This window comes from Ailuropoda melanoleuca, chromosome 11 (genome assembly GCF_002007445.2).
Source record: "Ailuropoda melanoleuca isolate Jingjing chromosome 11, ASM200744v2, whole genome shotgun sequence".
In the NCBI taxonomy this organism is placed as follows: domain Eukaryota; kingdom Metazoa; phylum Chordata; class Mammalia; order Carnivora; family Ursidae; genus Ailuropoda; species Ailuropoda melanoleuca.
Genome location: NC_048228.1, coordinates 63,521,865 through 63,534,005, shown reverse-complemented (window position 1 = coordinate 63,534,005; position 12,141 = coordinate 63,521,865).

Below are 12,141 nucleotides of genomic sequence, written 5' to 3'. Positions count from 1 at the left end.
TCTCTTCATTAATCTTTCAAGTATTTCAAATGGTTTTTTTTCCCTTAATTTTTTTATTATTATGTTATTTCTATTCTTTTAAAGACAGCCTTACATTTCGTGGGACCTTTAGACCCACCTCTATTACCTCATTGAGTTTATAAACCTAACACAAATATCTTAGCCTCCCCAAACCTGCTTATTCTACCAACTTCATTACCAACAGCATGTTGAATCCTCTCTCTCACTGGTGACCCTAATTATCAAATGCTATAAATTCTATCCAAACGATGCCCTTCAAGGAAATCTGTATAAAACCAGCTATTCCTAATAATCTTAGACCCATATTAGAATTGCCTCCTAAAACCACCTGTAATCCTTCCCTGAGATAATTCTGTCTATACACGGTAATCATATTTAACCTGGAGATAAAATTTACAATTAAAGTTACTTTTGGCCAAATGATAACTTAAAGCTATGTTTGTCTTAGACTTTAGTGCTCCAACTTAAAATGCTTATTTTAAAATCTTGAGTCCTATTTCCTTGCTCAGATCTGTTGAGGCAGAATCTCTAGGGAGGAACCTGGAAATCTGGAATTTTTTCCAGTTCTTCAGGTAATTCTCATGACCTTTGGGAGCTAAAATTAGAAGTTCACAATTATCCTCCTTGGAAACAATGGGAGAGCTAGTTAAAAGACAGATCACCACCCTCAGGCAGTCTCAGGATAAACCTGTATATATATAACCCGGATTAATCCAGTGCCGTGGGTCTGAAGTCTGACGTTTAGAATCCTTAGTCTTCAGGATTTGCTCTGTATTTCGAAGGTAAATGTTTAATTTCTTATTCTGGGGATACCAAATGTGTCAATGTTATGTTCATAGAATTGACAATGATTATTCAGTGCTGTCTAATGTAATATTATAGCTTTTTTTCAGGATCCACAAACCTCTACAATATTTCTGGATTTACAGGAGCACAGTCCCATCTACAGCTATAGATCTTAGACGTGGTCTTTTTGTTCTGGTTAAATTGGGTTGCTCCTCTATTCTATCAGGTGAAATTTATAAACAATCTGTTATGACCCCAAATTGAGAATCTGATTCAAATTGCACTAAATGTACATATCAATTTTGACAGAAGTTACCTCTTTATTTAATTCATGTACAAACAGTATATTTTTTAATTAGGTGTTATATTTTATATATCAGTATTTTTCTGGTTTCTGTCATACAGTTCTTCCGCATATATTATGTTCTGTAAGTTTTTAATAATGGATGTCTTTTGCCTCAATAAATTAAGCTTTTTTTTTCTTTATCCTGTATTAGTTTCAATAGCACAGAATTGTGTGGATCTACTTCTAAATTTAAATACAGCTTATACGTAAAAACCACATGTACCACAGGTCTTTTTATTAGCAAAACTTCGACAGTCCCTTTGCTTTCTTTTTTTTAGTTGTGTGGTCAAGTACATACTAGGTCTTAAGTCAATTTTTGTAATACAGGTTTTCATAAAAATAATTTTAAAAGTTATTAAAAAACAAGTATTTTTTTTGTTGCTTAATTAGTGCCTTCTAAGGGATAAGAGTATCCATAAAATCACTTTTATGCAAAACTTTAAAAACTCTTAAAGGAGGGGCACCGGGGTGTCTGAGTTGGTTAAGCATCCCACTCTTGATTCTGGCTCATTTCATGATCTCAGGCTTCTGGGTCCACTCTCAGAGGGGAGCCTGCTTCTTGCCCTCTCTTCCTGACCCTCCCCCCCTCAAATAAATAAATCTTTTTTAAAAACCTCTTAAATGGATTTAGTGAAATAAAATTGTCAAATTTTTGAGTTCGGAGATCAGCTGATAGTTTCTGAGTATATTACACATTTAGAAGGGAATAGAAAGTGAGAAAAAGAAGCTTAAAGATGTAACAGGTGAAACCAAAAATTTCAACAACCCATTTCTTTGGCTTTCTAAATAGAGAAGTGAAAACATTGAAAAAACAGAATTGGTGAGCTAGTAAAGATAGTTTCACACAGCTGAAGAAAAAACGAAGCATTCAGATTTAAAGCGCCCAACAAGTTGGATTAATAAATTATTTCTATTTAGCTAATTCCTTTTGAAATTAAAAAAATCCGGGGGCTTGGAAAAACTTCTAAAAGCTTCCAGCATAAACAGATTAATTACATCAAAGGAGACTCTTACTGACATTATACTTTACAATGAAAAGGTGTTTTTTTTTTTACCCTATACTTTTGCAGGTGATTAAACAAATGAAGTCAAATTGAGGTTTTATTTTTTAAAAATATATACAGGCAGTAGGTTAAAATATAAATTTTTAAAAATAATTGCTAGAGGGAATGACTTTAGAAAAATATCAGTAGTATTTTAACCCACAGTACACTGAAGAAAAATAAAAAATTGAATGTGAACATAGTTGCTTGTAAATACAACAAAAATGTCTAGAGAACACTGACCAAATTTATTAACTCTAGTTACTTCCAGAGATGGGAGGAAGGCAGGCAATGGGGTGATTTCCTTCATTCTGAATTAATCTTTGCCAAACAGACATATTTTTGTAATTTGAAAAGGTGTTAAATAGATATTTAACCAAAGAGAAATGTTCTTTTAAAAATTCAAGTGTTAAGATTCTACACAGCTCTAGACAACAATGTAGCCTTCTATTATTTTAGCATCAACTCTGGGGAATTCTTCATATAAGTTTTCACGTTTTATTTTTTTTAAAGTGAATCCAGGGCACCTGGGTGGCTCCCTTGGTTAAGCGTCTGCTTTAGCCTCAGGTCATGATCCCAGGGTTCTGGGATCCAGCCCCACTTAGGGCTCCCTGCTCAGCAGGGAGTCTCCTTCTCCCTCTGCCCCTCCCCAATTGTGTGCATGCTCTGTTTCTCTCTCACAAATAAATAAATAAAAAGTGAATCCATATTACACACACTAACCCAGTTTCTGGCTTGTATGTTATAGAAGGAAGGAACCATTGGAGTAAGTTCAATAACCGATAGAAAGTCTTTGTGCTTTTTCATCGAGTTAATGAGAGAAAAACATTTTATGATAAAGTGTAAATTACATATAAAACACTTAAAATTTAAATAAAATGGAGTATCATTTATCATACTGAATTAAATTGCAAAATGGGAAGGGGATAAGTGATGAGAAGAAACCTAAAACATGTAAGTCTGATTGATATTTTTATAAAAATCTGAGGTTTGAGAAAACTAAAGTTGACACAGCAGTAATATAAACTGGGAGAGGAAAAAATATTCAAATGCAAGCAATTATTTAAAGAATCTTTAAAATTCTTCTGAACAGAAAACCATGCATGAGAAAAATCAGCCTGAGTCCTACAGCTTCACAAATATGATGGAACTTCTTTAGAGGTAAGATATTTCAAAATGTTTGATTTCATTTTGTTACTTTCTTTAGAGCCTCCGTGGATGATGAGAATCATCTGGGTACTTGATAAAAGATTTGCAGATTGTCTCTTACCTGTGATTCATGAGGCCTGGAATTTCTCCCAGGTATTTTTATTTTTTAATAAGCTATCCAGGTGTTTCCTATCATTAGGGAACTTTATGAAACCTTGTTTTTAAAAAGGTTTTGAAATTAGTCCTAATGAAGCAACATAAACAGTGAAAATTATTTAAAAAATTCAACCCTCCTCTGCAAAAAGGGGAGTCAAGGTCACATAAAACTACCTCTAATCAAATAGTCTTAATACTTTTGTTAGACAATTAAATTTTTTTCTATACTAAAATATTTGGAAGCTTAGAGGGATGTTAATTTTTTTAGAAGTTTATTTCAGCGGATCATTACTTATGTGTTTTGCAAATATTTTCTATAAGTCTGTGGGTTGACTTTAATTTTCTGAAAAGGATCTTTAATAAAGCAGAAGTTTTAATTTTAATAAAGTCCAACTTCTTTATTTTTTCTTTCATGGACCACACTTTGGCAATGTATTTAAGAACTCTTTACCAAATCCAAGGTCACATAAATTTTCTCCTGTTTTCTTTTAGAAGTTTTATAGTTTTCATTTTACACTTACATCTGTGGTCCATTTTGAGTAGATTTTTGTGAAAGATGTAAGGTCTGTGTCTAGATTTTTCTTTTTTTTGCATATAAATGCATATGGATGCCCAGTTATTCTAGCACTACTTGTTCAAAGACCATTCTTTCTCCATTAAGTTTCATTGGCTACTTTATCAAAGGTCAGCCAACAGGGTCTATTTCTGTGTCCTCAGTTTTATTCCATTAGACTGTGTGTCCTGCTCTTCACCAGTGCTTTCTTGCTTACTGTGGCTTTATAATCTTGGAACCCTGTATTTCAAAGTTCTTGTATTTTCAAGTTCGAAATCAGACTTTGTTGTTCTTCAGTATTGTATTGGCTATTACAAGACTTTTGCTTTGCCATATAAACTTTATAAACAGTTTGTCAGTATTTACAAATTGCTTACCATGACTTCGAATATGATTCCAGTGAATTTATAGATCATTGTAAGAAGAATTGATATCTTAAGAATGTTGAGTTTTCCAATTCATGCATGTGGAATATCCCTTTATACATTTAGATCTCCTTTGGTTTCTTTGATCAGTTTTGAAGTTTCTCACATATAGATTCTGTAGATACAATTTTGTTATATTTATATCTAAGTATTTCATTTGTTGGTGTATTGGTAAATGGTATTGTTTTAAAGTTCTAATTTCAATTATTTAATGCTGGTATATAGAAAAGTGATTGACTTACATACTTTTGTTCTTGCTATGCTTGTTTATTCATTATAATAATTTATTCTTGAGACTTTGATTTTCTCCATATAGTCAAGTCACATGCGATAGTTTTATTTCTTCTATAAAATTTTTAATTTCATTGCATCACGTAGGACTTCTGGTGTGATTTTTGAATAGGAGTGGTGAGAGAGGACATCCTTGTCATTACCATAGAGGCAAAATATCCTGTTTCGTACTATTAAATGTTATATTAGCTATAGGCATGCTAGTAGATGTTCTTTATCACACTGAGAAAATTCTCCTATGTATGTATTCTTTTGAAATTCTTAATTCTGAATGGATTTAGAGTTTGGTCAAATTATTTTTTTTCTGTGTCGCTTGATATGATCATATAATTTTTCTTCTTTAGACTATTGATGTAGAATATTATACTGATTTTTTTTGATGTTGAGCCAGCTTTGCATACATGGAATTTATTGTGTATAATTGTTCATGGTATATAACTTTTTGTTCATTGTTGGATATGATTTGCTAATATTTCAAAAATTCTTAGATCTGTATGCATGAAAGATATTGGCTTGAACTTTATTTTGAAAGTAAGGTAATGTTGACTGCATTGAATGTGTTAGAAAGGGTTCCTTCTGATTCTATTTTTAAAAATTTTTTTAAAGATTTTACTTATTTATTTATTTTAGAGAGAGAGCATGTGTGTGTGATTGGGAGGAGGAGCAAAGGGAGAGGGAGAAAATATCAAGCAGTCTCTGTACTGTATGCTGAGCCCAATGCAGGGACTGATCTCATGACCCTGAGATCCTAAACTAAACTAAAACCAAAAGCAGACATTTAGCTGACTAAGCCACCCAGGCACCCCCTGCTTACGTTTTCTTGGAAGACACTGTGCAGAATTGAAATAATTTCTTCCTTATGTGTTTAGGAAGATTCTCTAGTGAGGCCATCTGAGCCTTGAACTTTCTCTCTTGGGGTATTAATCATTGACTCAATATCTTAAAAAAATATATGCCTATTTATAGGATATACTTTTCATTTTATACGTTTTGGTAGTGTGTCTTTCAAGAAAGCAATCTATCTCACCTATCAAGCAAGCCATGGAATTTGCTCATCATATTTCTTTATCATCTCTATAATAATCATGGGATCATTAATGGTGATCCCTATTTTATTTCTGATACTGGTCATTTGTGTCTTCTGGGTTTTTTGTTGTTGGTTGGTTTTCTTGTCTGGTTTGATGAGAAGCTTTGTTAATTTTATTGCTCTTTTCAAATAACCAGCTTTTTGATTCATCAATTCTTCTCTATTGTTCTCCTACTGACAATCTCATTAATCTCTTCTCTAATTGTATTCTTGCTTATATTTGCTTTTGTGTTATTTTACTTTTCTTCCTCTAGTTCTCTAAAATGAAAGCATAAGTCATTACTTTTTATATTTCTTTGTTTCTATTATATGAATTTAACACTATAAATTATCTTCTAGGTTCCATTTTTGCCCTATTCCCATAAATTTTAATAAGTTGGATTTTTATTTTAATCTCATTAAAAATATTTTAAAGTTACTCTTTCTCCTTTGATCTTCATGTTATATACAAGTGTGTTGTTTGATCTCCAGATACTTGGGGATTTTCCAGCTATCTTTCTTTTATAATTTCTACTTTAATCCCATTGTGGTCTGAGAACATACTTTGTATGCTTGGTATCATTTAAATTTGGATGTGATTTATAACACAGACTGTGGTCCAGCCTTTTGATTATTCCAGGTCAGGTTATGAAATTATATTTTGTTGTTAGAAAAAAAAGTATTATACATGTCAATTAGATCATGTTGATTTATAGTCTTGTTCAATCAACTGTATTCTTACTGACTTCCTCCAGCTTGATATAACAATTACTGAAAGAGGTATGTTGATTTGTCTATTTCTCTTTCAGTTCTATTAGTTTTTGTTTCATGTGTACTAAAGGTATTTGGTAATGGAGTATTCCAAATTTCTCCCTCTACACCTTTGTGACATTGATGTCATTCATTTTACTTATCCATAGTTTATAATCACCCGATACATTGTTACTATTACTACTTTAAATGTTTCAGAGCAATTAAAAGTAGAAAAAAATAAAATGGTTTGTCTTCACAGCCTGTTGTGCTAGGGAATAAAGAAAAGAGTTGTAATATAAGGTTAAAGACTTGAGGAAGCAAATAAAAAGTTCTTAGAATGTCGAGTATGATATTTTCTCAATTATTAGATTCAAAAGCTTTGTTACTTGAAGTGATAGAAAATGTGTTTATCAAAAGAACGATTTGCTTCAATTTTATTTTTGGGTAGAGTCTGCTTTAATTAACAATGAATATTTCTATGAGAAATTAACTGGGTAATGTAGGGTAAAGTTATCAAAGTGATTGATCTTAAATATATGTGTGTAGATATAGTTACAAATTTTAAAGGCTAGGACTATTTCTTAGAGTCCTAAAATAATAAATACTATGAAATGTCAGCTTTTATAAGTAATTAGTATTGTTCTTTCGGTAATTAGCTTTTAAGATTTTACATTAATACTTCATTAGAATTTTTTTATCCTAGAAACTTAAATGCAACATGTGTGAAGAATGTTGTGGGGAATTATCATCACCATCTATGGCAGTTACTATCACATTAATTTTTGATAAGCATGTAATTAAGCAATGTCATCACTGTATTAATTAGAAATAAGACTAGATGCTTCCACATTTGGAAAATACATGCAGCACAGATAGAAGCATAAAGTTCACTTCCTGGTGGTGACTTGCTGCCAGATACTTAGCAAGAGTCATCTTTCAGAGTTAAGAGCTCAAGAGCACAAGACATTAAAGAGCTTTTCTACTCAGCACATTGGAGACCATAATTATTACCAAACCTTTGCTATTAAAACATCATCAAATTATGTTTATAGAATATAATTCACTGAGAACTTCATAGCTGTTTCCTAACAAAAAGCCTGACCATATTAGTGCATAGGGAATGCTAGTATTGACTTCTTCAAACTAATAAAAAGCCGATGTAATAAATTATGGCTCCAGAGTGAACAAAATAACCCTTATTGGCCATATGATGTTAATGTAGCCATAAAAGATTTCCCCCCCTATTCAGCGGTAGCTGCAGAACCACATCCATGAGGAAAATACAAGCTAGGAATTCCTTTATTGAGTAAAATAGAACAAAAACAGAAATACAAGAAAATTCTCTGTATTTTTTACATATGTTTCTGGTTACTAAGCATTTGTACAAATGTTTTAATGAGTTTCTTAGAAAAAATACAAAATTATTAAAATGACTAATTGAGAATACATTTTCTGTCTGTCAGTGCATATCCTATTGACTTAATCACCACAGCAAACCTTTAAGGAGTGTATAAATAACCCTTCTCCATATTTTTAAAGGTGTGATCACAGGTTTAGAGCAAATAAATCATTTGCCTAAAGTCCTATTGCTGCAAGTGAAAAAGCCAGGTTGCTTTATCATATTTTTGTTTTTGTTAATTTATTGTTGTTTTGTTGTTATTTTTACTGGCCATTTTCTTAAAGTATTTCATCATTGTACTTATTTGGCAATACATCACTTAGCCACTTTTTTTCTTTTAAAAAATTTATTATTGAAGTATAGTTGATATACACCGTTATATTAGTTTCAGCATAGTGATTCTGCAATTTTATACATTAATCAGTGCTCACCACAGTAAGTATAGTCACCATCTGTCACCATACAACATTATTACAATATTAGTGACCATATCCCCTATCCTGTACTTTTCATCTCTGTGATTTACTTATTTTATAACTGGAAGTCTGTACCTCTTAATCCCTTTTACTTAATTCACCCATTTCCTCACCTATCTCCCCTCTGGCTACCACTAGTTCTCTGTATTTAACAGTCTGTTTTTTTTATTGCTTGTTTGTTCATTTGTTTCCTTTTTATATAGTCCGCATATAAGTGAAATCATACGGCATTCAATTTTCTCTGACTTATTTCACTTAGCATAATAGGTCCATCCATGTAGGAACAAATGGAAAGATCTCATTCTTTTTCATGGTTGAGTAATACTCTGGTGTCTGTTTGTATATACACACCACTCCTTTATCCATTTATCTATCGATGCATACTTGAATTGCTTCCATATCTTGGCTATTGTAAATAATGCTGCAATAAACATAAGAATATCTATCTATATCTATCCCTATCATTCTAAGTTAGTGTTTTTGTTTTCTTTGGGTAAAAATATGTAGTAGTGGAATTACTGGATCATGTGGTATTTCTGTTTTTAATGTTTTTAGGAATCTTCATACTGTTTTCCAGAGTGGCAGTACCAATTTACATTCCCACCAATAGTGCACAAGGAATCCCCTTTCTCCTCATTCTTACCGGTATTTGGTATTTCCTGTCTTTTTCATACTAGCCCTTCTGATTGATGTCAGATGATATCTGACACTGTGATTTTGTTTGGATTGCCCTCATGATTAGTGATGTTGAACATATTTTCATGTATCTGTTGGCCATCTATATGTCTTTGGAAAAATGTCTGTTTAGTTCCTCTGCCCATTTTTTAATTGAATTGTTTGGGGTTTTTTTGGTGTAGAGTTATATAAGTTCTTTGTATATTTTGAATATTAACCCCTTACAGATACCATTTGCAAATATCTTCTCCAATTGAGTAGGTTGCCTTTTCATTTTATGGATAGTTTCCTTCACTGTGCAAAAGTTTTTACCTTGGTGTAGTCCCAGTGGTGTATTTTTTATTTTGTTCCCCTTGTTTGAGGAGACTTATCCACAAATATGTTGTTAAGGCTGAGGTCTGAGAGATTACTGTCTGTTTTCTATCAGGAGTTTTACAGTTTCAGGTCTTACACTTAGGTCTTTAATCCATTTTGAGTTACATGCAAAAGAATGAAACTGGACCACTTTCTTAAAGTTTCATTCTTTTGCATGTAGCTGTCCAGTTTTCCCACCACCATCTATTTAAAAGACTGTGTTTTTCCCATTGTATATATCTTGCCTCCTCTATCACACATTAATTGACCATATATGTGGGTGTTAATTTGGGGGCTCTCTATTTTGTTTCACTGATCTATGGGTCTATCTTTGTGCCAGTTGTCTTACCCATTTGAAGTAAGTGGAAAAAGTTTGCAAAAAAATTAATACTTAGGTTACTTTTTTTAAACTTAAATTTAATTAACATATAGTATATTATTACTTTCAGAGGTAGTTTGACAATTCATCAGCTGCATATAACACCCAGTGCTCATTACATCAAGTGCCCTCCTTAATACCCATCACCCAGTTACCCTATCCCCCCACCCACCTCCCCTCTAGCAACTCTCAGTTTGTTTCCTATAGTTAAGAGTCTCTTATGGTTTGTCTCCCTCTCTGATTTTGTATGATTTCATTTTTCCCTCCCTTGCCCTATGTCCTCTGTCTTGTTTCTTAACTTCCACATATGAATGAAATCATACGATAATTGTCTTTCTCTGATTGACTTATTTTACTTAGCATAATACCCTTTAGTTCCACTCACATCATTGCAGATGGTAAGATTTCAATTTTTTGATGACTAATATTCCGTTTTGTTTGTGTGTGTGTATATGTATATATGTATGAGTGTGTGTGTGTATATATATATATATATACACACACACACATATATATATATATACACACACCTTTATCCATCTGTGGAAAGACATCTGGCTTTTTTGCATATTTTGGCTATTGTGGACATTATTGCTATAAATGTTGGGGTGTAGGTGCCCCTTCAGATCACTATGTTTGTATCCTTTGTGTAAATACCTAGTAGTGCAATTGCTGGGTAGTAGGGTAGCTCTATTTTCAACTTTCTGAGAAACCTCCATACTGTTTTCCAGAGTAGCTGCACCAGCTTGCATTCCCACCAGCAGTGTAAGAGGGTTTCCCTTTCTCCTTATCCTCATCAACATCTGTTGTTTCCTGACTTGTCAATTTTAGCCATTCTGACCAGTTTGAGGTGGTGTCTCACTGTGGGTTTGATTTGTATTTCCCTGATGCTGAGTGATGTTGAACATTTTTTCATGTGTCTGTTGGCCATTTGGATGTCTTCTTTGGAGAAATGTCTGTTCATATCTTCCACCCATTTCTTGACTGGTTTATTTGGGGTTTTTTGGGTGTAGGCTACTAACTTGTTAACTTTGTGTTCCAATTTCATCTACCAGAGGTAGAGGAGGAACAAGAAAAGCTACTAGTTTAGACTAAATCGTGTCCACCAAAAGATATTGTTTGGAGATGTGGAGGAAACCCGAACCTTAGTAGAAAATGAGCACATCTTCTCAGAATTTATAAACTGTTTCAGTGAGGGGGACTGGGTTCAGTAATAAACTTAACAATTGATAAATACCTTATGCATTGTCTCTCTGATCTAAGATAGAAGTCTAAGATGGGTATTGCCTAAAGTGGTAGTCCTTGGTAAAGTTGAAGGACTTTTCTCATTAATTCTCATTATTTACCCTCTGGTTTTTCAGGGTTTTTTTTCTTTTAGTAGAAATATAACTGACATATAGCGTGTTGTGAAGTTTAAGGTGTACACCATAATGATTTGATACATTGATACTGCAACATGATTGCCATCAGAGTGTTAGCTAATACCTTTGTTGTGTTATAGAATTACTATTTCTTCTACCAATAGGAACAAGGAAGATCCAGGCTCTTAGCAAGTTTAATGTTTATAATACAGTTTTATTGTCTGTAGTCATTGTATTATATGTTAGATCTCCAGGCCTTTTTATTTACTAGTTGCAAGTTTCTATCTTTTAAACGTGAAATATGCAATTTTTAACTCAGAGATTTTGAAGTTTTAATCCACAAAGAAATACAATTTTGTCTAATTATTGCCTAAAGTTAGTATCTTTAATATATAAGGAAGTCTGTACAACACAATGACACTAAATATTTACAATCTATATAGATCATTATGAAGAAAAGAATCAGTTATGAATTAAGAAAGTGTTTGCTTCTGCTGTTTAATATTTGTGTAGTTTCTATAATATCTCAAAATACTAAGACATAAAACATAAGGGAAAATAATTTCAGAAATTTAGACCTTGGTTAATAAAGCTTTTAATATGTATATTATGAAAATAGTTTATACATCAATGGAAAAATAATATCTAGTGTATACTTTCTTTAAAAAAAAAACTCCAGTATAGCTAACATACAGTGTTATATTAGTTTCAGCTGTACAATATAGATTCAACAGTTTCATATATTACTAAGTGCTCATCAGGATAAGTTTACTCTTACTCCCCTTTACCTATTTCACCCATCCCCCACCTACCTTTTCTCTAGTAACCCTCTCTTTGTTCTTTATAGTTAGCAGTCTATGTGTTGGCATCTCTCTCTCTTCTTTTCTTTATGTTTTGTTTCATATATT